The sequence below is a fragment of the Buteo buteo genome, chromosome 7 (assembly GCF_964188355.1).
Source record: "Buteo buteo chromosome 7, bButBut1.hap1.1, whole genome shotgun sequence".
Classification (NCBI taxonomy): domain Eukaryota; kingdom Metazoa; phylum Chordata; class Aves; order Accipitriformes; family Accipitridae; genus Buteo; species Buteo buteo.
In genome coordinates this window covers 24,003,582-24,028,329 of record NC_134177.1, presented here as the reverse complement: position 1 = coordinate 24,028,329, position 24,748 = coordinate 24,003,582, and the positions used below count along the sequence as shown (strand labels likewise).

The 24,748-nt window shown below is 43.1% G+C and overlaps 1 protein-coding gene across 4 annotated transcripts in view; it reads right to left on the bottom strand.

Moving 5' to 3' along the window:
• PIK3CB (phosphatidylinositol-4,5-bisphosphate 3-kinase catalytic subunit beta) overlaps positions 1 to 22,575 on the bottom strand; it is a 116,966-nt gene extending 94,391 nt beyond the window's left edge. For 2 of the 4 annotated variants that reach the window (XM_075031911.1, XM_075031914.1), the window contains exon 1: positions 13,837 to 14,107. The gene's annotated coding sequence lies outside the window, so the exon portion shown is untranslated. Of the gene's footprint in view, positions 1 to 13,824; positions 14,108 to 22,428 lie in introns of those variants that run through there. The other 2 variants (XM_075031915.1, XM_075031913.1) reach the window with 2 other exon arrangements.
• Positions 22,576 to 24,748: the final 2,173 nt, after the last annotated feature.

Here is a 24,748-nt window from a genome sequence, read left to right as displayed (position 1 = left end):
CCAGAAGTTCATAAAAATGTGGCTGAAGAGCATTTTTTTATTCCCGGAATGTACCTCATTGCCAAAGAAGGTAGCTATGCTCAGGAAAATATTCCATGAGGAGCAAACAAATTCTTCTGCAAAGCCATTCCTCCCTGCTCCACCCCGGCTGACATTACACAAGTTGAATTATGCATGTCAAGGTATTAAGTAACACGTAAACACTTCCAGTAAATGTTTCTGCTGCAGGCCTTGGCTTAACTGGTGTTGCTTCCCTCTGTGATAATGGAAAAACAACATCCTCAGTTCTTCTGCACCTAAAGCTTAATATTAATGAAGCATTTCCTACTAATCACTGACTGGAATCTTCCTCCTCCCCTGCCTCCCAATATAGATTTTAAAACCCCTGAAAACTTACCTAATGAAGCCTTACTAAGAGATGTCCTTCTCTGAACGTCTTTGATTGGCCTTATAGCCTATGCAATGGGGTAACTTGATGTCCCAACAATATTACAGTTCTGATAATACATTTAAGGACAAATGACAAATTCCAAACAGAAACAAGCTGGGTCCTTCTTATATCACCAAGGATGTTCTATGTGAACTCCTGGCTTCCCATCATGAATTGTCCAACAATATTTCCCCCCTTCCCAATTTTGAGATTATGTATTTTCACATAATTTTTCCCAAGGGTGTGAGAGCACAGTGTTGGGAAGCCACAGTCCTTTTTCAGTCTGGTAGAGGAAATCCCCTTGGAATTTAGTATTGCTTTAGGCATGCACACTGTTTGCACAGCATATGCCAGTAATTCCTTTTCCTTTACTGTCTATGACACTCCACAACAGAGGCAAATTCAGTTCTGAGCCAACTAACCAAAAGGGGACATGCTTAAAAGCTAAAACATCACTGGGATGAAGATGGGCTCTCAAATCACCTCCATGAGACTGAGAACCATTAGTCCCAAAGGAGGACTGCCCAAGGAAATTTCTGGGATTTTCGACTGGAATTTGTACTTTCCCAAAGGGTTTTCTGTATGATAGACTGACCCTAGGGTCAAGTATCTGAGGAACTCCCAGGAAACAATACCAAATTCCACTCTGAAAAGTGCTTGGGCAAAAACTTTGAACAGAGCTGTTAAGTAGTAAGGTAAAGTCATGCATTTTCTGTAATTTTTTTCAAGTATAAATTACTTCTTTTAATGTCTGTTAGCTGCACAGGGCTGAGAGTTGTGGGGCAAGTTGGATTGTTCTCCTTTGCATAAGTGAATTGTTTTCCTGGCAATTAAACTTGCAGCCCAGCTGAGGACATGACACCAGCAGCGCTAAACATTACTTAGAAAAAAGGGTCTCACTGATCCTGGGGAAAAAAAAAAAATTAAAAAAATCTTTCTCAGTACACAAAGATGCTTGGAAAGAAAAAGCTCAACTGTTCTTCCAAGCTGAACATACAGCAAACTAACACTGGGTTTTCATGTGGTTTTGATAGGAGTTCATAATCAATGGTGCACATAGAGTCTTCTGGCATAACAAGACATAAGAACATCCAAAGAACAGGAGATTAATAACCTGTTTTGATGTTTACTGATTGTTTGGTTCCAACACAACTTTTTGAAAGACTGTCTTAAAGTGAAATCAGTTTCCCTGGGCTTCATTATTGATCTGCAACAAGACTGCTCCCAGATACAAACTGCAACTAGTAAGAAATGTGCTCCTGTTTGGGCAATATATGGAAAGCAGAAATACCAGAGAACAACCTCCTCCAAGCCCTCTCTTTCCCCCTGCTTACAGCAGCAGCCTTTTTTGCCTCATCTCCCACAGCTGGATAAGAAGTAATGGGTTAGCAGTAGTGAGTATCACAGCTCCCAACCCCAAGGCCCCCAGCTCTTAGTAGGCTTTCCACCTCTGTATGATAACTGCAGCACCGGTATCACTGACTGTTCAAAGAAAATAAAGCATAGGGAAACAGAAATTGGGGCCACCATGGCAAAATCAGATCACAATAACATGAAAACTATCGTGCACACCTCAGTAACTGATATGGGCCTATTTTTATGTCTGGGCTGATCAGGACAGGCACAAAGCAAAAACTATGCCAGAATGAGCCTGTCCTGCTCAGAAAACTGTTTCCAGCAGTGCAGCAATGAGTTAATGATTGCATTACAGCTATCACAAGAATGCCAGTGCTCACTCAGTAAAGAGTGTTTTGAAGAAAGGTTTTTGAATGCTACTTCCCTGCTGCTTTTAGTTCCCCCCTCAGAAGAGGAACTATTAGAAAGACCAAACCATCTGCAAACACCTTTGGAGATAGCTTTGGCTAGCCACTGCTGCTTTCCTAAGAAAGAGTAACTCACTGCATTCTTAGTTCTTCTTTATACTGTGAAATAGCCTTTTTCTTTTTGGGGTTTTGGTTTGGGGTTTTTTTGATGAAAGACTAATAAAACTACTGATTTCCAGACTTCTAAGAACATTACTGCAAGGGCTAAGTGGACTCAGAAAGACCAGTGCTTTCTAGACTATTCAGGAAATTATATTCAACTGAAAAGCTGATTATTTTTCAGTCAGGGCACTGAGGGCACCAAAGCTCAGGTATAAACTCCCTATACAGGGAGGACTGTGATGACAGCAAAAAAAATGCATTTGCACTCTCCTTTTCCCTCTCCACCCACCACCAGCAGCAAACAAGAAGCACGACCCCCAGCTCTTGCCCAAAGACATCTCTACAGGGCCCCAGGGAAGAGGCAGGTGTCTGCCACAGCCTCGGCACCAGCAGCAGGATGCGTTAGTGCAGACAGAGAGAAGAGGGGCTTTCCTGAGGGGGCTTATAGGTGTGCACATTGCACACACGTACAGATGTATACGATCCACACCTCCCTGCAACTTCACAGCAATGTGACCTTCCATCTTTGAATACATCCAAGAAATTACAGACCGCTGCCTGACATCCATCATCATCTTTTTATAAAGCAGTGACTGGCAGGACCACAGCAACCCCTGTGCAGCCTCAGAGCGTCCTAGCCCTCTTTGCACGAGTCCTGTACACCACATCCCGCCAGGGAGCTGGGAGCAGACTCATTATCCGGCAGATAATGATGACTCCAGAAGGCCAAGACTGGGTGGTAATGAGAGGCCATACGCATTTGCCATATGGAAATGTTTACATATGTGTCTACCCATAGATCTGTATCCTTACTACTGTACGCTAACTCACAGAGCTTCGAGCAGAGGACTTTGGCAAGCCTATTTCAGCTGCACTGATCCATATCTTAAACTACAGCAAGCTGCTAAAGCAAAGCAGTGATGTAATGCTGTTAAACAAGAGCACACTGCCTTTAACTATCCCACACAAATCCAACAGCATTTCTAATGCCACCATACAACTGGTACAAACACAGAACCATTTAAACTGAAACTTCAAACACATCCTTACCTTGTCATTAAACTATATTTAAAATTTCTTTTGCGAAGTACAACTTTCAGGTAGGGTCAATCAATTGTAGTGTGGACTAGAGGGGTGTTTCACAACAGCAAAAAGTATCAAGTATCAGCTGTCATCCACCTTGAAAATACCATCTTTGTTCTCAAGCACCATAAACAACAAATGGATCCAATACCTAGAATGGCCACAATATAGAAAAAGAAATCTTCTCCACACTGTAGTGAAAAAAGTCTCTATTTGTGAAATACCACCTGTAAACTTAAAAACCACCCTATGCCAATTCCTTCATAAAACATATCAAAATAACCTATTAAAACACTATAATTTAACACTAATGCTTTCCTTTAATAATTTAACTTAAAAATGTGTACATAACCTTTAAATCTTGACTCTAATGCTAAATATTCCTTTGAGAAAAAGTCTTGAGTAAAGTATTAGAGAGATGCGTACTTTATCTCTTCTAATCTTTGTCACATCTCAAACTACCATTTTTTCACAGATATATTTAGAAAGAAACACACACAGATATGGAAAATTAGGTCCTGCTACAGGATGTCAGGTCTTCTATCAAAGAATATGCCATTATATTTTGTGGCTTAATCATTTTACACTAACCTAAGAATTGATGATGCTCAGCTAAATTATCATTTACCATAAACATACCTTGAAAAACTGAGCAAGATTTTCTTTTGTTATTTTCTCTCCTTCCCCTAGAATGACAGCTGAGGGAATAGAAATGCAGTTCTACAGTGGCTTGGCCATATGAACTCTATTAAAAACCTGATTATTTCAAGCAGTTAAAGATCAGGTGATAACCTCCCTCAAAAGATGAAAAAATATGAACAGACCCTAATTAGCATCTGATAAAGAAGTTGGGCTGCTGCACTGTGTAACCCCTGAATTAGAATAATAATGCAGGGAGACTCAACAAAAGATGCTTTGTGTTTCTCACTACAGCAACTCCTCCAGGAGCCTGCCCCTTCCAGCACTGTAAGCATGCTGAATACTGTAATAGCAAAATACCGTTTTTCCACACCCTGCTAAGATATACCTGAAAGGTGCTTTTCTAGTGTAGTTTAAAAGGACAAACCAGTCCCATGATAAACATCTTACCTGAAACAAAGCATTTTGAAATAAATCCTTCTGGGCAAACTCTGAATAATCACACCTCCACTAAGATAACTCTTAACATAACATTCAAGCACACATATTCAGAGAGCACATGCAAATTCTCCTGCATACTAGGTGCACCTGTGGTGCTGCCTGCAGACTATCAGAAACCTCTGCTATCGTAAGGTTGCTCCTCCCAGTCTTTACACTAAAAATGAGTTCTCTCTTCTACCTGCATTTCATACTGATGGGAATATGATATTGTAGCTGATACACATGAGCGATTCAATCAGTAGCAAGCAACTAATCTGCATATTAGCCAAGTGCTTTGCGCTTAGCAAATGATGGCACACAAACACATTAGGATTAGATTTAAGGCTACTGAAGTCAGAAGACTGCAAATGAATGCCTGTATATCAAGTTCATTGCCAGTTCTGCATTACTGCAGTTGCTTCATTCAAGTTCTTTGACAGATACTGAGATACCGAGTATCTTAATTAGCAATCTGCCTTTTTAATGCACAGAAAATCACAATTTGTTTCGCACTCTGGGTCTGTAGTGATCGATTGCACACACCCACACACGTAACCTTACACACGCGAGCAATCCTGCTGAGTTCAACCATCTTTCCAAATCAGTCTGTGCTCAGTGCATGTCAGGTTCTGTACATTTTGCCCTTTTCCAATTCATCCCATCTGTTTATAGCCTTTCCATCCATTTGACTATGATTTTCCAAGGTTTCAAATTCACCTTCTTCCCTTCAGTTTTTCCTATCTGATGTACACTGTAATGATATTAAGGGGAGATTTATTAAAGAACTAGCTTAACTCAATTTCTTTCCACAGTGTTTCTCCAAACTGGCCAGCTGAGTGTAACCTTTTCAAAGGTATTTGGCAGAGGCCTGTCATTTGTCAAGTTATTTTTCCTATTTCTGTCAGTGTGAGTTTTAAAATCAGTACCAAATGATTTTTGTTACATCAGATCAAAAAAATGCTCTCTAGCTGAGCCGACATCTTTTAGTCTAACTCCTTAAAACTGTATGAGACAATGAAGTACAAGGTGGAAAAACCACACAAAAGTCTGGTTTGTGGCCAAAATCCCACCTAGACATAGAGCAGGAGGGGGAGAAATATTACATTTCTTGAACAGTATTTTTTAAGTGTTTGTTAAGAATTCTTTTCTTTCTTAATCCCAAATTGACAGTAGTCTCAAATCAACAATGCTAGATCTGGGTTTGATGAGATTTATTGAAAATATAATGGGACAACATCTCATTCAGCTGCCCTGCCATCTCCAATAAGTTATGTGTCCATGGCATATGCAGACTAAGCTGCTTGTTTCTTACAGCTTTTGTTAATCACTGATTGGTGTGTTGGTTCCAGGTGCTAGGGTGGAATCAGGAGACCAGTTCAAATATCTTCTTAGAGTTGCTGCTAAATTGTAACTATTTTAAAAGATTGAGTATGGCAGGTCAGAGAGAGGAATAGTTTTATTCATGGAAAATCTTACTAGCCTTCAAAGCAAGTCATACGAGCGATATATGAATACATGTATTTTTATAGCTTGTGCCTAAATCAGGAACAAGATGAAAAATATCCATGTCCCTCATGAACTCCTTCTCTCCACATTCTCCTATTCATTTTGGATGATACACTGGCCCCTTTATTTTTTTTCCTCCTCCTATTTCTTCTTGTCCCTTGTCTCTCCACTCTTCCCATCCTACTGCATCTTGACTTCATGTTCACTTGTAACCGCATGTTGGATTCAGAGATGCAATGCACCAAGTTCTGGCATTTTGGAGTTCTAGCAACTCCCAGCTATGAAAAGACCTTCCCATCTTGCCTCCCCCAAACAAGCCATTAATGAAAAGCACAGGAGGAAAAAAAACCAAAACAAACAGCAAAACCTAAGACTGCTTGAAACTATGGTGTTATCTGTCCTGAGTGTTCCCAGTTTAAAGCAAAGTGAACAAACTACACTGGCAGAAGCCAGTAAGAGATGCAGCTTAAACTGCCTAGGATTATTTTTAATATTTTAGTTCTAGGAAGTATGCAGAAACCATAACTACACAACCGTGCCAGAAATCCCAAGGGATGGGGCTGCCTTCTCAGGGCCCATCTGAACTCATCAGCCTTGCTGCAGGTTCTGGTTCAGTTATTTTATCTTAACCAACCTGCTTATGCCTCCCCATAACTGCCTCAAAAGAACTGTAGTAACAATATTCAATAATGGGAGTTACACTTGCTTGTATCTTAAAGGTGAACAGGAAAATCCCGTGTGTGCCATGTGCTTCCATAACTACAGTGTGGTTTCACAATCTGTAGAGCTTCAGAGTGAGAAAGTACTTCTGGTCTGCAGCCTGAGCGCTGGCTGGCCGCAGCACCTCTGCCACCGACCACTGCCTGAGAAGCCAAGCGTCTCTGTGATGCTCAGGCTAGCAAAGGCAGACAACTGAGCTTCGGGCAGAACCATGTAGAAAAAGTCTTCTTCCTGGCTCACTTATCACAATGACATGCTTCAGAAAACAAGCCCAGCATATGTCCCTGCTGCTTCAATTTGCGGGCGGGGCGTCTCATCCGTCTGCTAGGTCCTGTTTTGGATCAGAAGGCTTTGGCACTGCCTTCTTTATACGTTACGCCTTCACCCTGCTATGAAAGGCAGACAGTCTTACAGGAACACAGGCACTACCAGCTCCTTCAGCTTCCTCAGACATTCGTACAGCAAGGCTAAACTGTATTGCGGTTCTGACAGTGCATCTCTAGAGGACAAGGACAAGCGGTGCATGTGCACCCAAATGTCAATATTCAAACCAAATGGTACCACACATCCGATGACACCCTACAAAATGAGTACAAAGCCAGAATCTAGCTCTCCTAAGCAAGCTATGTTCAAATATACTTCGTAACAAGGTAAGAAATGTGCCAATTTAATGCAGTAGACATGGATGAGAAAAATTGTTGGAGGCAAAATTCATTAGGAAAAAGGCCACTTCCTCACACTCTGACTTTTGGAACTAACTTTTTGGAGCTAACTGGGTGAGGCAGAAGTGCTAGCCATTCAACTAGCTGAACAGAGGTGAAAGAAAAAAGAAAATGAAAAAAAAAAAGAAATAAAATGAGTGAAAACTCTTTCCACATGAATACTTAGGGCAATCCAAACCAGGCAGCTATGGTAGAAACCACTTTTGCACACTTGCCAAATTAAAGTTTTGAAGTCAACCAGGGCAGTCGTATTCTGAGATGCAGTAAAATACAGATAGCGACTTTTGACTTGGAAAGAAGACATAATGAGAGCGAGAGGCAAACTTCTAGCTCCATGAAAAACTCTGGCTACAAGGACAACAACCTCTAAAAGTCATAAAGGAAGCCACAGCAGCTACTCAGATTTACATCCATGTAACAGAACAGAATTGAAACCAGGCAGTTAGATATCTCTAAATAGTACCAACTGCTTTATTGGTAGGTATGAACAGGTTTACAGCCTCAGAAGATTGCAATCTCCCTTGCCATACAGGAAAGGAAAAACATTTATTTTAGAGGAACTGAAGCGTTACCCAACTCTAATTAATCTTCTAAGACAGGAAATCCCTACCAACACAGGTGAAACTGTGCAGCTGGGGAACATGAAAAATGGGATTTCCGTGTTCCCATCTCACTCACCAAAACCAGAACGCAAATCCTCTAAGTAAAACATGCAGCTGAAAAATCTGAAAAAAAGCAGGCAAGTAAAAGAAAGTTCCCTACAGTATTAACTAAGGTTTGAGCCCTTCTGAGAAAACTACCATCACTTTGAGAGCTTAGTTATAGGGCAAAGGAAATTAATCTGAATCTGTATTTTATGAAACAAAATTGAGAGGACACTTTGCTGACTTCTGATATCACCTGTACTCCTGAAGGAGCCCTGTAATGTGTACTGACAGTAACAGCTTCTCTTGGCCATCTTTGTTCTCTGTAATTGGTATTTTTAAATATAGTTTACACCACTAATTGCTGGACCACGTCACAAAAGATGAATGGCAGGATAAAAATTTCTTTGCCATTGAAATGTTACTTGAGTTAAAAGTCAAGACAAGAATAGACATTCCTTTTTCATATTTACTTGTCTGCAGCATTTTGATTGTGGAGGCGTGCAGAAAAGAGGGATATAAGCAATTATTTACATTGCTACACATTTCTGTCTATCTAATTGGAAGCAAAAAGACTTAGGGACATGTGGAAATGACGTGTGTCATCACGGCTTGTACAGTATGCCCTGCACTCTGTGCTCTGAGCGCTAAGGCTGCGTTTAAGTTCAGCTTAGAGTAAACAATGTTTTTCATGACCGCTTATGTCAAGCTCCACAAAGCCATCTGTATCAGAAGAACACCACAGGGCACATTTCAGTGGAACTAAAAAAAAATTGTGTCTACAATGAAAACAACTAATACAAATAGCAGCACCAAAGCTCTGTTTAGACTAGGGAAAGTTCAGTAAGTCACTGATAAAAGGGATGTAATGGTGGGATACTGAAACGTATGTTTTCATCAGAAGAGTAGTGCTCTCATTGTAAAACAACCTGAGTACTTCTAACCATATGAAGTGACCCTCATTCATCTGATGCCCCAGAACAAGCAAGTAACTAAAACAAGAACAGATTAATTTCCCTTAACTACAGATATACCAACACCACACCTGCTCACTGAGGGAAAAGATAAAGATATTTACTATTAATAAAAATAATATGGGGGCAGGCATGACTATTTTTTTTCTTTCCTACAGATACTCACAAGTAGGTCTGTATTTAGACTATTAGAAGGCTAACTTTTCTCACACATACATTTCAGTCAATATAATAGATAGGTATTCACATTATTATGTTACTTTCTCATGAATTTATGTTTTATTGCTCCATTTTCAAAAGCCATTGAACCCACGGGACACCATAGTAGTCAATACAGTGTGGTACCACACAGCAAATGCACACTTGGAAATTACCTGAATACATGCAATGGAGGCAGTAAAATGAGTAAGATTACATCGCTGGTCTTTCATTTCAACCTGGATACTAGTTCCAGCAAGAAACTAATATATAGTCACCAAAACAAATGTCCATCAAAGCCACAAAAGCAATTTAATGCTTACATTTATGCTGACAATACTATGTCAGAGCTGTGAGTAAGCCGACAAAGGAGGCTGTAGGTAGATCAGAAGTGCAAACTGGTCCAAAATCAAAATCAACATATCCTCTTCACCAACATTAAGTCCATTCTCAGTCTGGCCTCTGTGATTCAGGCTGCTGCACTCAATATTGAAAGTAAATATATAGGAACAATTGAAAACAATTTTCCTTCTGGCCATATTGGTGAGCGAAGGTGTTTAATTGAAGGAGAAGACAAAAATTATCCTGTAATTTAACAGACCTGTTCTTCCTCTTAAAATGGATTGGTAAGACACAGAATTTAATGTAAGGTAACTTTGCAATATCATGGTGTTTTATCATGACATGATAATGTCATGATGTTTTGCTTTCTACAAGACGAAATGAAAGCCCTGGTTTTGGTCACTACGTTAAGTAAGGGGGGAAATTGTATTTTAAATAAAAAGCTATCCTAAACTCCTGGCAAATTACAAGGTTTAGGTCAGCTCTAAAAGGAATTTGTGTCAGCTGGAAGAGGGCATCCATGTGAAAGATTAATAGTAATGAAAACCAACCTCTTTAAAAAGTCGAAGTAATGCTTGTTGAATTTATCATCACCTGCAAGACTGGTTATGTTAATAATCCTTCACATTACGCCAAGGAGACTGAAAATAATTAATAGTTCACAAACAGCCTTCCCACAGAAGCTTCAGTGCCAAGGTTGTTTTGACTGATTAAAATTAATAAAAAATATAATCCCAACTATCCAGGCCTTGAACACTAATTCCTTATATCTGAGAAACTTCCATGAAAAATAATAATAAACATATCTCTCACAACATTACCCTGTCAAGGGTAATTGAGTTCGTGGATCACAGTGTCACTGGGGAATTCTGGTCTCACTGTTCACAACTCTTTACTATTAAGTCCATTCTCTTCATGAAATGGAGAAGCTGATTCAATGTATACACCCAGGGGTTCCACCACTGAGCTCTGCTGAGCCACCACAAATGCTCAGGAGTCGGAGGGTAAGAACCAGGGTACTGTGATGCCTTCAAAAAAAATCAGAGTTTAGCTGATTGTGATATTTAGGGGGTGCTCATTAAATTCTGAAGGCTATCCATCTCACCGCGCAAGCTCTTTCCTCCTCTTTGAAACAGCTGTGAAACAATGGTCAATTGGTAACATGTCTCAAGCCAGCAATAAAGAATGTCTGCAAGGACACAGGACTGTGAGAGAGGATGAAGAGGAAGAGAAGGAAATGGAGAATAAAGCAAAAGATGGAAGTAAGGAAGGCCAGAAGGTTGTTTATACATTTACAGTATCTCTAAAATGAAGTCACATCCCAGAGAGATGCAGGTGGCAAACTGATCTCATTAGAAAAGCCACAGTGGTTTAGAGACAAGGTTCATTTTCGCCAAGGATCCTGTTTCCAGCACTGCTCATACTCAGATGTTGCAGAGGAAGGTTCTCAGTCACACTGTTTGTCAGAGTTCAGTGTGATTCCTACAACATAGGCCAGTAAAGTTCTGCTAAAATTCACCACTAAGTTAGAGAAATATTACACAAGGCAGAAAATAAAATCCACTATTCAGAACATGGCATCCACGGTCATAAAGTTTAGAGCCTGCTCATGACGTTTGTTCCTCAAAACAGCACTTGGTACAGCACACAGCATCCCCGCAGAACTCCCAGGTCCTAAAATCTTCCATATATGCCTCAAAAAGCATAGAAAATAAACCTGACTCTCACTGCTCTGTTAGCCTAGGAACTAGGCAACTAGTGTACAAACAGTACAAAATCCACCCAAGGCATGAAAGGGACTAGTATTACCACATACACCATTGCAGGCTTTTGGAGCAAAGCGTAAAGATTTATACAGGCCACCTACTCTTAGGGAAGAAAGTGCCACACCAGGATGAAGTGGCAGTCAGCATTTCATTCATGGATGCTGTCGAGGCGAGAAATGGACAAGATTGACTGCATTCATTTCTCACCCCTCTGTTAAGACTGGATCTTAATAACTGCTGCCCAAGACTGCTCAAAAAACTCCCTTCACAATGTTTTTCTACCAAAAATTGTGGCTTTCTCCAGGGAAAAAAAAACAACAAGCTTTCCACTAAAAGCAGTCACTCTGTCTAGTATTTTATTTCTAAATCATTAAGATCTACTGCTTTTTGTTTTTCAACAAAAAACTTGGTTTTGAAGCAGTGCCTCACTGGAGCTGTGGTTCAGTCCCCCTGGACGCACCTGCCAGAGCACATCTCCCATGAGGCAGTGTGACATCACCCAAAGGGGAGATGATGACACAGCTGGAGAGGTACAGTCCAGCCAGGGAAGCCAGTCTGCAGCTGAGTCAAAGCTGTCAATCAAAAGTCTTCAAAACTTAAAAAAATAAATACTGCAAGTGTTGGCAAAAGTAATACGCTTCGCTTTAAAATTTTCTGCAAAATAATATGTTTGGTGATCAGGTCTGTTCCGCACCATTTCTGGGGACCCTTGAAGCTACCACTGCTAAAGATGAGCCAATTACGCCAGGACACAGAAGGCCCCAACAATAGGAGCCATAGCCCGGCACTGCCAGACTCTTCCCATGCTTGGGAATTGCAAGTAGTTAGCTGTTCCTCCTCCACTTCTTCCCCTTCTGAAGTACCTGTCCACTCCTATTGCCAAAAGGCACTAAGGTCACCAGGGAATGTTGTGCATCACCCTGACAACCTCAAAGATTAACTCACTGATCTTTGTGTTTAGTGTACAAAAACTATTAGTGGAACATTGCATTCAAATGTTTAATATAGATTCTGATCTGAGGGCACTGGAGAGCCCACAGTGGCTCAGTAGTTGTCTGAGCTCTCTTACAGCATGCCATGTCTGTAAAAAGTAAACCCAAGTGCCCATACGCATATACGATCCAGGCTCTGCCCTTATCAGACCCTCCCATGCCTGCTCATGCTTTTAACAGGTCGACTCAAGTAACCTCCCCCACTTTACAATTGCCAGTAAAATACAGTAGCCTGAAACTGAAAATACCTCTGATTTACCCAGAATCCAATCTGAGGGACAAACTCGCTGGTAATTCTGAGCCCAGCTCATAGGATGAGACACTGATTGTCTCAGCGCGCCAAGGGAGCATCTTAATTGGAATAGAAAAACAGGGTGATGAATCACAGCGAGGGAAAACACCTTCCTACAGAAGACAGTCAACATTAATGCTTTACATCATTAAAAAAAATTGATGTTACTGTTCAGGACAGCGCACGTGGAAAACATTCAAGGAAAAAAAGATGAAATGTTGTTTAATCGGTGAATTCTTCCCATTAACACCCTAAACGGTTTGACGCATGCTGGCAGGCAGGAGGTGTTAGCCTCAGACGTGCTGCCAGCCACATTTCCCCAATCCCGGCAGCTGCCAGACCTTCCTGGGGTTTGAAAGTTTCCCGACTGGAGGCCCTGTTCCCATTGCTTTCTGGTCAATCAGCCTCTGTAGCCACGTCTCCTCGGCGGTTTTGGTTCTTTCTTTTCTCTTTTCTTTTCTTTTCTTTTCTTTTCTTTTCTTTTCTTTTCTTTTTTTCTCCTGCTTGTTCAGTGATGCAGCAGCACCTGATCTTTTTCAACCTTAACCCCTCTTCTCATCCCCTCCCCCCCCGCAAAGGGGAAGAGACCCCACAAGCACCTCCGGGGTAGGGGGGTTTCACCTCCTGGGGACGCACCACCGCCAAGGGCCGGGAAGCCGCTCAACCAGCATCCACTAAAGCGGGACAGGGGAGCTTCTCACAAAATGAAAAAGCCCTAGGCGCCAGGGAGAGGGAGGGGACCGCACGGGAGTCCACCCAGCCAGGAGCCGGCTGTCAGTAAGCCAGAGCCGGCTCTCCCGCCGCAGAAGCCGACACCCGGCCGGGCGCTGCCGCGGCAGAAGACCCGGCTGTCCCGGTCCCTCAGCCCGGGCTCTTCCTCGGCGCGGAACGGCGCCGGCCCAGCCGTCCTCTGCCAGGGAGTCCTCAGCGGCAAAGTCCAAGCCGTCTCCCGCCCTGGCCGCGGACAGAACCCAGCCGGGAAGCGAAGCCGCCCGCCGCGCCCCGCCGCTCGCAGCCCGGCTGGCTCCCGAACGGGCGAGGCTCCCCGGGCCTCTCAGTCCTGGGAGGGGGCGGGGGAAGAGTAAAAAATGAAAGAAAGAAGAAACAAGACCTGCTGTCCTACCCGGCTGTGCTGGCGGGGACCCCGTCTCTCGCAGGCTCGTACCGACTGGGCGTCCCCGGCACAGGCTGCCCGGCAGCCCGTCCCACCTCGGGGCCAACCGGCCGCCTCCGCCTCCTCTTCCTCCTCCTCGGCCCGGCCCCGGAGCAAAGTCACGTTTAGACCAAAAGGTTACTTGACACGGGGTATCCCGGGCTGCGGCAGGGCTCCCGACACCCTGCTCCCCCTAAGGGCTTCGGGCCAGTTCCTTTTTTTTTTTTTCCCCAGGCATTAGCACTTTTCTGAAACACTGCTGCCTGCCTAGAGCGCCCCAGGCCAAAAGGGAGCCCAGCAGAGGCCTGCCAGCATGCCATCGCATACGCAGCCCCACTGGTGCCCCAGAAGGGCAAGTTACCTTCGGCCCCGGGGAAGGAGCGCAGACCAGCCTCCAAAGTTTACAAGCGTGATTTCTTCAGCCGTGGCTTTGCACTTGCCCGTGAACCATTGAGTCACGCTAAATGCTACCCAGCTATTCCTCACTCTCTCCCCCTTTATCTCCTTCCCTCAGGAAGGGTGATTATTGCCATAAAATCTGATGGTTCATTGCGTGCCAGCCTCCAATTCCTCCGGAAGAACTGGCAGGAAGGGACCAGGCAATACATGACACCGATGGGGGATGCAGGGCCCAGGTCTGCCATGGGCAACTGAGGGCACTGCATCCTTGCCATCTCACACCTCCTCCTCCCAGCCAGGTCTCATGGTGGTGCATCTAGCTGTCCATCCACCGTGCCTGCCTTCCTCACAAACATCACACATGCCACAGGTCCTTCTGTGGTGGTAGGCACCACAGAAACTCATGCAGAAGCCCCTTGTCAGCCCCTAGGCTGACACATGCCATCCCACAGGCACACCCCTGCAAGACCAGAGGATACCCTGGCTTGCCTGAGCCAGCACAGTACTGCTGCACGTTTTTCAGGCACCAGCAGAAACCAGCTGCCCACAGCCGATACAGACACCTTGCTAAACTCTAGCCATCAAAACACCTTCACTCAAAGCACTCTCCTCTGCACTACAGTAGCATCTTGTGCCAGCCTTCACCAGCAACACAGCCACCAGGTTTTGGGCCACCACTTGGGAGATGGTGTTTTAATAAGTCAAAACCTGTGACTTCAGGTGTAATGTTCGCAGATGTGCAAATCCAGTCATCACATCTGGCAATGTATCAGGTGGTAGAGCACAAAGCTCTGCTGCTGCGGGCTGCAGGTTGTATTTGGTGGGAAGGCCAGGGGGTGTCTGCTAGGAGACAAGAGGCAACTGTTAGAGCTAAAAAGAGGACAGTAAGCAGTCCCCACAGAAGGGGTGGCCTCAATTACTGTGACCAAAGGCAAACATGGCTTCTAAGAAAAGCCTGAATCAAAAAAATGCCCTAGCAGGAGGCCTGGAACATCCCACAGGGCAAGTTGAACCTCATATTCCTGTTTTATTGACTGTCATAAGCAGCAAGAATGGTGTTCTTCAGCAGAGGAACCCGAGTCAATGGTCTCTTATAAATTTTAGTACTTGCAGAAAGGTTTAATGAGAATTTTCAAACCTACAAATTTGCAATATACACTAAAAATGCGGCAACATTATCTTTTTGAAGCCTGACATTCTTTTAATGCTTGGTATGGGCAATAGGTTGGAATGAACAATAGCAACTCCAAACCCTCTCCTACAGCTGTGCTGGTGACAAATAGGGCTCTGAGAAGGGCAGGAAAGCCAATGTCACAGAACAAAGGAACCCAAAACAGCCTCCACCTGGAGCTTCCTTTTCCAGGCTCCTCTGGAGCCTGTGCTCATGGTTTTGCTTTGTGGAACCCCAGTGCCAGAGCTCTTCCCTCCCCCTGTCCCCTGGAATGAGCAAAGCCCTCCCTCCCCACCGACAGAGAACAAAATTCATCTAGCAGTAGCTTCCTTGCCATTTCTTGCAGGGTGCTGGCTCCCCTCCCCTTGAACAAACATCTCTGCCTACCAGTTACCAATACTGTAACATTACCCTCACATAGGGAGAAGTGCTTTGGGGTGCTCTGTACATGCAGCTTCCACCCAGAGTCACTGAAAGAGTAAAGCCAGAGTTCAGTCAAAATTTCATCCGGCATAAGCCCACACCACAAGAAGACAGACACCACCTTCCCTTGCCCACTTGTGGTGCTCTCTGCATTGCCCCCACCTTTCCACTGTTGCAAGCTTCTTTCCCACTAGACAAATGGGATGAGTGAACTAATCCAGACTAAAACAGAGTTTTTTGCTTCTTTTCCCAATATACTTGTGACTTCTCCTTAACAACTGCCTTCTTAAAGGAAAAAGAATATATCCTGTTGGTTTCTTTCATAATGGAAGAGCCAGTACTCACTTCTGTACCTGGAAGTGCTCATTTAATAATCTAAATTCAGGCACCTATCCTAATATCTATATAAATCAACAGCAGATGTGATGAAAACCCTATAAGCACCTGAGAAGTAACAACTAGGAGAAATAGTTTCAGTCGGGACCTTGTGAAGTGTTTTCCACCAGTGAGTCTCAGAGAGTGCTGGTGCTTTTGAGTTTGTATGTGTATCAGAATTGACAGATTTTGAGTTAGGTATAGCTCTCCATGACTGACTTTTGACATAATTTTACCAGCAGCTTTTATCTGTAGGTTAAACCACGCTTTGAAAGGACTCTACTTCCTTTCGACACCCCAGTATGATCACCTATGCCAAGGGAGCCAATGTGTCAACTTAAAAGTCCCAGAGAACAATCAGCAGCAAAGGCACTGCTGGCTCTAATTCTTCACTGAGTGTCCCTAAGCCAGCTCCTTAACCCAAACTTCTTATTTCCTCCCACGGAGCATGGCTAATACTTCTTCCACCCGCCATCAGCCATCCCTGCAGATTATGGTCTCCAAGTAAGGTTGTTCCCCATGCACTGAACACAGCTGTGGCACCTAAGCATTGCCTGAAAGGGTAAAAATAAGTACTAAGGTACTGCAGAGACAACTCTGACTTGCTCAGTTTCTTGCCCTTGCTCTGAACAAATCTTATTTTGAACGTTCACTACCATAGTTGGATTTTTTAGGCTGCAGACAGTTTGTCTGCCTGGCCTAACTTACATACTCCTGACCACAGTTTCATCTCACCTAGTCATCACTTATCAGCGTATTTAGCATTCTTCAGATCCTGACAGTCCATGACTCCCTCTCACCACTTCCCAGGATCTTTGTGTTCTTGTCATTATCTAGCATTGCCTTTTATTCTTCTTGCCTTTGCTTTTTACTGTCGTCTCTCATTACATACCTTGAGAAGAGTGAGTTTCCTGGAAGAAGGCTTACAGAAAAAGATCGTGCCTCACTGTCTGAGCAAGTAAGGGAGCCAGGAGCTATTTACATGTTTTCTGACAAGCAGTGAGAAACTCCTGATGGTCCTGTAAAGTCCACAAGGAATTGGTTTTGTGTTGTTCCATATTTCTTGCTTGTCCATGCTTGCCCAATTCTAATCAACTAACAGTATTAAACATACTTTTATGTATTGTTATAACATTATTTGGAGAAAAAAGCAGTATCTTAGTCTTGAATTTAGCCATTAAAGAGATGATATTGCTAATACTTAGCATTTAAAAATCATGCAAATTAATTTAAAAGTATGACTTTTTCATATTAATTATTCCACCTGAACTGCTAGGTTACAGCTGCATCTCATTTCTAATTTTTTTCATGCAACCATTAGGGCAAAAGTTACATTATATAACATATTATTAATTTAAATTCTTTACTTTTTTAGTAAGGACTACAGTTGGGGTTTTGGTGCGGTTTTTTGTTTGTGTGTTGTGTTTTGTTTTAAAGGTTGACATTTTCTTTTATTAACATAACTTTAAAGATCTGGAATCTTACAAGAAAACCCAAAACCAGAACCCCTCCCCTCACACACACAGACACACACACACAGTGGAAGATGTGCTAAGACTAGTGTCTGATAATACCACTGGGAGCTCTTACTGCCCTGGCACGGGGTAACTGTGAATGGGGAATGGGGGTGCTCAGCATTTTGCTTACACTGTGGGAAGAGAAGGCAGCCAAAACCGACTGTTCACATAAAGCAGCAGCACAGCAGCAATCCCCAGGTAATGAGCAGCCCTGTAGGAACTGTTAAGAGTAAACCATGAGCCGACCCAGGCCGAGCAAAGGGAAGGAGGCGGCAGGCTGAGAGGCAGAGCTGCCCACTGCTCCCCAGGGCCTGCTCAGTTTGCAGTCCCTTCTGGTAGTCACAAGTCCTGGGTAGGGAAATGCAGGGGAAAACTGGCATGTTACTCCCAAACATTTCCCTTTCAGTAAGTGATCTTTGCATATTATGAATGCAGCAGATTTCGAATGTTTCTTGATCTATAGCTGAGAAGTGAAGTATGAAAGTAAGATTAGGCTATGAGATGACAGGCTACTAGTGGAGAACCATTTACTGTCAGCAATGTGCATAACTGCTTCTGAAAACACAGCTGAAACTCTCTTGGAGGCAGATCCTGAGATTTTAACTGTTTTTACTCGGACCATATTCAAATCAGCCTGTGCTGACAGCAAACAAAACGAAAACTAAGCCAAACCACAGTCTCAGGAGAAGATGCAAGCAGCTGTGAGAAGAGAGCACACTAACTGCCTTGGCAGAGGCGGCCGGCTGCTTTCAGGGACCAGGTTATTGCTCTGCTGGGAACTCTCTTGTTCCCACTGATTTCATTCTTTAATTTTTCATTAGATACTCGACCTGTTATGACTTTCAAAGTGCATAATTCAAAATTTCATCTTACTAACAGCACTTATCGAGCCCTAGCACTTAGTAAATACCTCTAACACACCAGCTTTGAATCTCACTTTCAATTACAGTATAAAAACTACCAATTTGGTCAACTAAAGTTGGTTGGTCACCTGTCAGTCCTTGAAAGTCTCACTCATCCTGTCTCTGACATTCACCTGGTACAGTGCCCGTTGCAAGCAGATTAAAGGAATATCTATTAATTTCTGGTTCTTTTAATCATTAAAATCAAATCCTGCCATGGACACATTTCCTGAATTTTGAAAAGGCTTATCTAGGTGCAGTTTGGGCACAACACTGACTTTAAAGCGCTACAGATATGCCATTTGCACAAAAAACATCCACATGGGGAGCAATCAGTTGGCAAGCTTCCCCCCAAGGAGCAAATTCCACCATCTTGACCCAGTTGAGCCTGACACTAATACAGTACCTTGAAGATGGTAAAGTAGAGGCCAAAACCATGCAACAACACACATCCATCTGCCCCCATGTCCAAACATTCAGTCCAAATGCTTAAATGTGAAAATCCTTCTTAACTTGGTTTTTGAACAATTGTACTCATTCATACTCTAGTAAGCTGCTGATGGAAACGATGCAAGTTCTGTGTAGTTCTGTGTGTGATACTTTATTCAGCTAAAGATTACTGAGCTGTTCCTTCATCTTGCTGTGCCTGACTCAAGTAGTGCTGGAAAGGGAATACAGAACTCCACAGAACAGGGCAAAGGGGGCTGAGAAAGTGGTGGGGCATCCTCTGCTACAGGTGCAGGAGATGAAGGAATAAATGAGGGAGAAAGAGGTGCTGACAGAGAGACATGGGGATGGGTAGGGTTGCCAAAAGTGTTTCTGGGTGCTGGCACTGCTGGAAGGTGGGTCCTCGCTTGCTGCCTATGCAAAAGGGAAGGGCTGACTGAAGGAAGCCCCAGAAGTTGGCTTTAATCCCCAGCATCAATCACTCTAGCTGCTCCCTGTGAAGAGTATCTGGGGCGAGAGCCCCAAAGGCTAGGGTAGCCCAGCTGCCCACTCGGGGACCCTGGGGGACTGGCAGCAGGACTGACAGATGCATGAAAGGCGCATAAACTGTGTGGCTCCTAGGCAGGTTGGAAGTGCTGAGGAAAGTAACATTTCAGTGCACTAGGTACTGCACAAGCATATCATAAATAATCACCCCTGGCTGAGAGAAAGCATTGCACTCACAGCCCCGTTGACAGCCTTGACCTTGAAATGGTCCTGAAAGCAGGGCTGCAGAGGAACGAAGCAGCAGAACATTTGCAAGTAGCTGCATTCAAGCGGAAAGACAACCCTCCAGCACGTCGGACACGGGATCACCTACTGCTGCACAATTCTGCCGCACCACGCAGCCAAGCGCGGTACCTCTGGGAGGGCAGCTCACACGGGGCTGTCTAGCACAACAGCTCACCTTTCCATGACCCGAGGCTCAGCCAAGCAGCACCGTGAATTTGAAAACACACTGCACTTGCAATGCAGAAAGAGCTAGCCGGCTTATTTACCTGTGAGCTTTCTGTGCGCAGCGCCCAGACTGTTCCGCGATCAACATTTTTTTGATGCAAAATGGCATTCATACCGAGAGATGCTAACAAGATGTTTCCCTGTGAAAAAGCAAGGATGCTTGTGGGGTTTACTTAAGACAGTCATTGTCTGCAAAGTCGCTGTAACGCTTTCTAGAGTCCCTGGGATATTTTTATACTTGTTCATTATAAGGTCTACCAACTGCTACAAAATAGCAAGGGCTGTAATAACAGCACTGCACATTAAGGATGGCTTTAATTACCTATACAATGTGTATGCAAATGCCAGATAGCATCTTCTGCATGAAAGGCAGGGTTGGTTTGTTTGCTTCTTATCCTCACAGTACGGAATCTTACTGCTTCTTATGATGCAATATTCATTTGGTTAGACTTAATTTAATTGTTTCAGTTGGTAATTAAATTAACATTTCTTAAATTAAAAAAAAAAACAAAACAGTGTCATCATGAAGTATTTCTATCATGGTGGCTCCTAAATCAGGACTAGATCCCTATTGTTCAAGAGACTGTGGAAAAAAAAAATACACAAGAAAAACAGGGCCAGACAATCCCATCTGCCTTATAATGCAAGGAAGCCACTGCTGAGTGGCAGGTGCCTGGCATGTCTGGAAATGGAGTACAGGTACCTGTCTGGCACCAAAAGCAAAATTTTTCTCGATCACATGTTAGTTTGAATACCTTGGCCTGAGCATCATGCCTAACATTACACCGTAAATTACTAAAGCTAAAGAAAAGCTGTGAAACAAAAGCTGCTATTTCAGTCTGTTTGGTTAAACCCTCAAGCACCAGAGAGTAAGTTCATAGTGACCATACTCCCATGTAACCTAAGTCACCAAGAGGTAAAGCAGCTTGACCAAGGTGGTGGCTAACTAGGTGGTTTGCCCTTAACTGTACTGCTGTCATAACTGTGCTAAGTAGTTGGGCCTCTGTTTGAGTAGGAGTAAACAGATCAGGCCCTTGCTGAGCCACTGGCACAGTCAGAAGAGCTCCAACATCCTGCCACTGACAGTGATGCTTAAGGTACAGTACACATGGGAATGGGAGTCTTTGACTTTTCTGCAGGAGCAGCTTCCCCTAACGTGGTCTGGCCAACGAGGCTTGACTGTGGTTTTAGGCAAAAAGCAAGCATTAACTCCAGATTAACACAGCAGTCATGGAATAAAACTGTTTGCTTGGTTATGACTATTCCAGAATATCACATGTAAGGTACAATATTATATGCACACTGAAGAAACAGAACCAACCCCACAGATTGCCAGGACAAAGGTTACCAACACAACTTCAGCTTAGTCCTTTACCTCTACACACTGTGCGGCAGTCTTGATTCCTTATTTCTCCTGCATGTATTTATCAGTGAAGCTCAAGCCCAGACTCTCCCTTGCAGCTCTCAGGAAGAGATTGCTCCCAGACAGTCTCTTCCAGCTGAACGACAAGGGAAACATTCAGTGTGGGCTAGGAGAATACATACCCGACAGTGAGTTACACAAGCATTTGTGAGACAGCACTGGAATGTCAGCAAACAGGATCTTTGGGTCTAGCCCTAGCTCTGGAAGCAGAGAGCAGCCTAAGTCATCATAAACAAAAGGCCCAATCACACCAGCAGGTAGATTTGTTTTGAAAGGAGATACAGCAAAGCAGATGAACCTCGCTGCTTTATAAGCCATGGCTCTAATTCCAGCTCTGTACGCAGCCCACTTATTGGCAGTTTATCTGCAAAATAGGTGTATGACCATTGCCTCCCTACAGGAAGGATAACTGGCTTTTCGGAGTGTATATGCTAACAGCAGCAGTGGAGCATGTGGGATTAGACATCATGGACTTCTGGGCAGCGGTAAACAGCATTATGAGTGTATCTTCTCCCCCTGCACTCGCTCTTCCTTTGTCATTCTGTGGGCTGGCAGGAGACCTGCCAAATGTGTCAGAGCCACATGAAATGCATGACACTTGTGAGCCGTGACCCTGTGGCCCCTCGGCTGATGGTCAAGTCTAAGACACAGACCAACCCAAAAGGAAAGGATGAAGGTCCTACCCAGACCATAAAGGACTGCAGGACCGGTCTCAGTGTGTTTGTTTATTCTGTGATTTTAAGTTGGAAAAAAAATCCTGTAATAACAACACAGCTTTTGAATTCTCTGCTATATAGCAATTCTCTTATATCTGTGCACTGCATGTGCTTGTTGATGTCAATGCCCTGTAACCAAGAGCCACTGCCGTCTATCATGCACAAGTCCTCTTTATGTTGCATAACAAATTACCTTTGTTGCCTAACAGAATGGCACAGTAGATTTTGTTGTTGCCTCGTGTAAACTTCAGTATTGCAAATTCCATTTTGCACTGACGCATTGCTTCTGCCTGACAAGTGCTTTATTTCTGTTGTTAAGCAGCAAGCTTCATGATACACAGGCAGCCACAGATCCTGAAAAACAAGTTTAGAAATACATAAATACACCATCATTATGTCTGCAAAACAATTGGCCACGTGGATTCCGATTGCTGCCATAACACTGGGCTTAGAGGCTGCAGCTACACATCCTGGGAGGCAGCACCGCTGCATATTCATTGCTCCTGGTCATCTGATGTTTTCAGTTACAAGAAAAAACAGTAGCATAAAAAAAACAAAGGAAGTGGCAGAACAGCAAGGAATTTTAAACCAACAAAGAATTCATGGTGTTAGCATTTTAATGTTATACTATTGCCTTTTTAATGGATTTATGCAACTGCATTATATTATCCCTTGTTTTCAGTGTTTAATTACTGTTTTTAACTGAATCGTATTAGTTACAATGCTCATCTATTGAAGAATAGTGTGAAAAATGTTAACAAATCCATCCATATGATTACAAAATGTTAAACCTCACTAGACACTTCTTCTGAGTCTTCTTTATATATGTTCAGCATATACTTCAGGGGAAGGAAAACATTTATTGCAAGGCTTCAAACAGTGTTTCCTTTCTTAAAAGGTTTTTGTTGGCAGCTTTTTCTATTGGCATATGACCAATACTCTGTATAAGTGGAAAAATAGTGGTGATATCTACAGGCCAGATTTTGCCACTTCTTATAATGAGTAATGCTATCTTATTTTCATATGTGCTGGCCATACCTCTACTCGGAGCACAACTGGAAGCTCACTGATAGCTGTTCCCTACTTTCTCTGGACAAAATCCAAAGAGGAAGAAAACCCAGTCATTACATAAGCAAACTTCAGTAAAGACTGAGAGTTGGCCTGTTGGGATAACCTTAAATAAGGGTAACAAAATCTGGATGCCAGCTTATTTAAAAGATGCACGTATTTTGACGTCCCCTCCTACTTCTTCGAGAAACATACATTTCAATCTCCAATATGCAGTTGTCTCCAACACACTCTCCAAATTGTTCAGTTGAATCTACTTTTTCATCAGTGCTCCTATTTGTCCTAATGAGTATCATTTCCACTGCTTACCCCACCTTGTACATGGCCAAGCAACAGTCATCAAATAAATCATTGGAGACATTGTTGGACAATGTTTGAATGAGTTACTGCTGAGGGACTGGGTTTTGTCTCTATTTGCTGGCTGTAGTTAGAAACACTTCAAGCCAAATTTCAATTACAGGGGATAAAATAAAGGCTAGCCCAGTTTAGGCATTTTAAGAGATAATTGTACTTAAGTAATAAGGCATAGCTGTTTTCAGACATTGCTGCTCACAGTTAATGGTGCTAATACAAAATCTATCTGGGTATTACTGCAAACAGCTTCAGAAAGCCTTCATGGGAACACGCAGCTATGGTCAACGAAGACAACAAGGTGTCTGGATGCTTGAGGTACAGGACAGTGAAAAAATAAAATATCTTTGTAGGTACCTGAGATATGTGAGCACTGTACAGCTGTAATTATGTGGAATTGTACAGCTACTCTTTCAGCTTCTGGAAAAAAATCATGAGCAGTGCTAAGTGTTACTAGGAAGGAAGGGAGATTATAGCCCTGCCTGCTTCAGGGTAAAACACCAGCACTCAAGCTGTTGGCTAATTCATCTTCACAAAGATGCTGATGATACGTGGCCTGGGAAAATTCAAGTGAAGATTGAAAGACCAGGACTTTTCAGGACAGAGAAGAAGTGACTAAGAGAAGACTTGGTATAAGCACAGCCTGGAATGAACAGAATCAATACAGGAGGTAGGAGCTTGGCCCTTTCCTGTCTTGATGTTTGAACACAGGGATATGCAAGGAAATGAAAAGGGTGGAAAACTGAAATCTGAGGAAAGGAAATACTTTTTCACACAGAAATTTAAGGGTGAGTCTAGAGAGAGTCTGGAAATTAATGGGAGTGGATAGTAACCCAAGTCCTTTTTATGCTTAAACAATACATGTTAGTGTCAAAACATGTTAAGTCCCTGTTGTCTGCTCTGAGCTGACTGGTTACCCCCTTTTAATAATACAAGAGCAAGACAACTTCAATACAGTTTGAAAGGTGACATAAAGTTATAAAAAAAAGTTATATATAAAGTTATAAAATCCCTTTTCATACATCACATAATTAACCTATGGAACTCATTCCCACAAGATTTAAATCGAGCTGAGACTCCTCTGTATCCAGAAG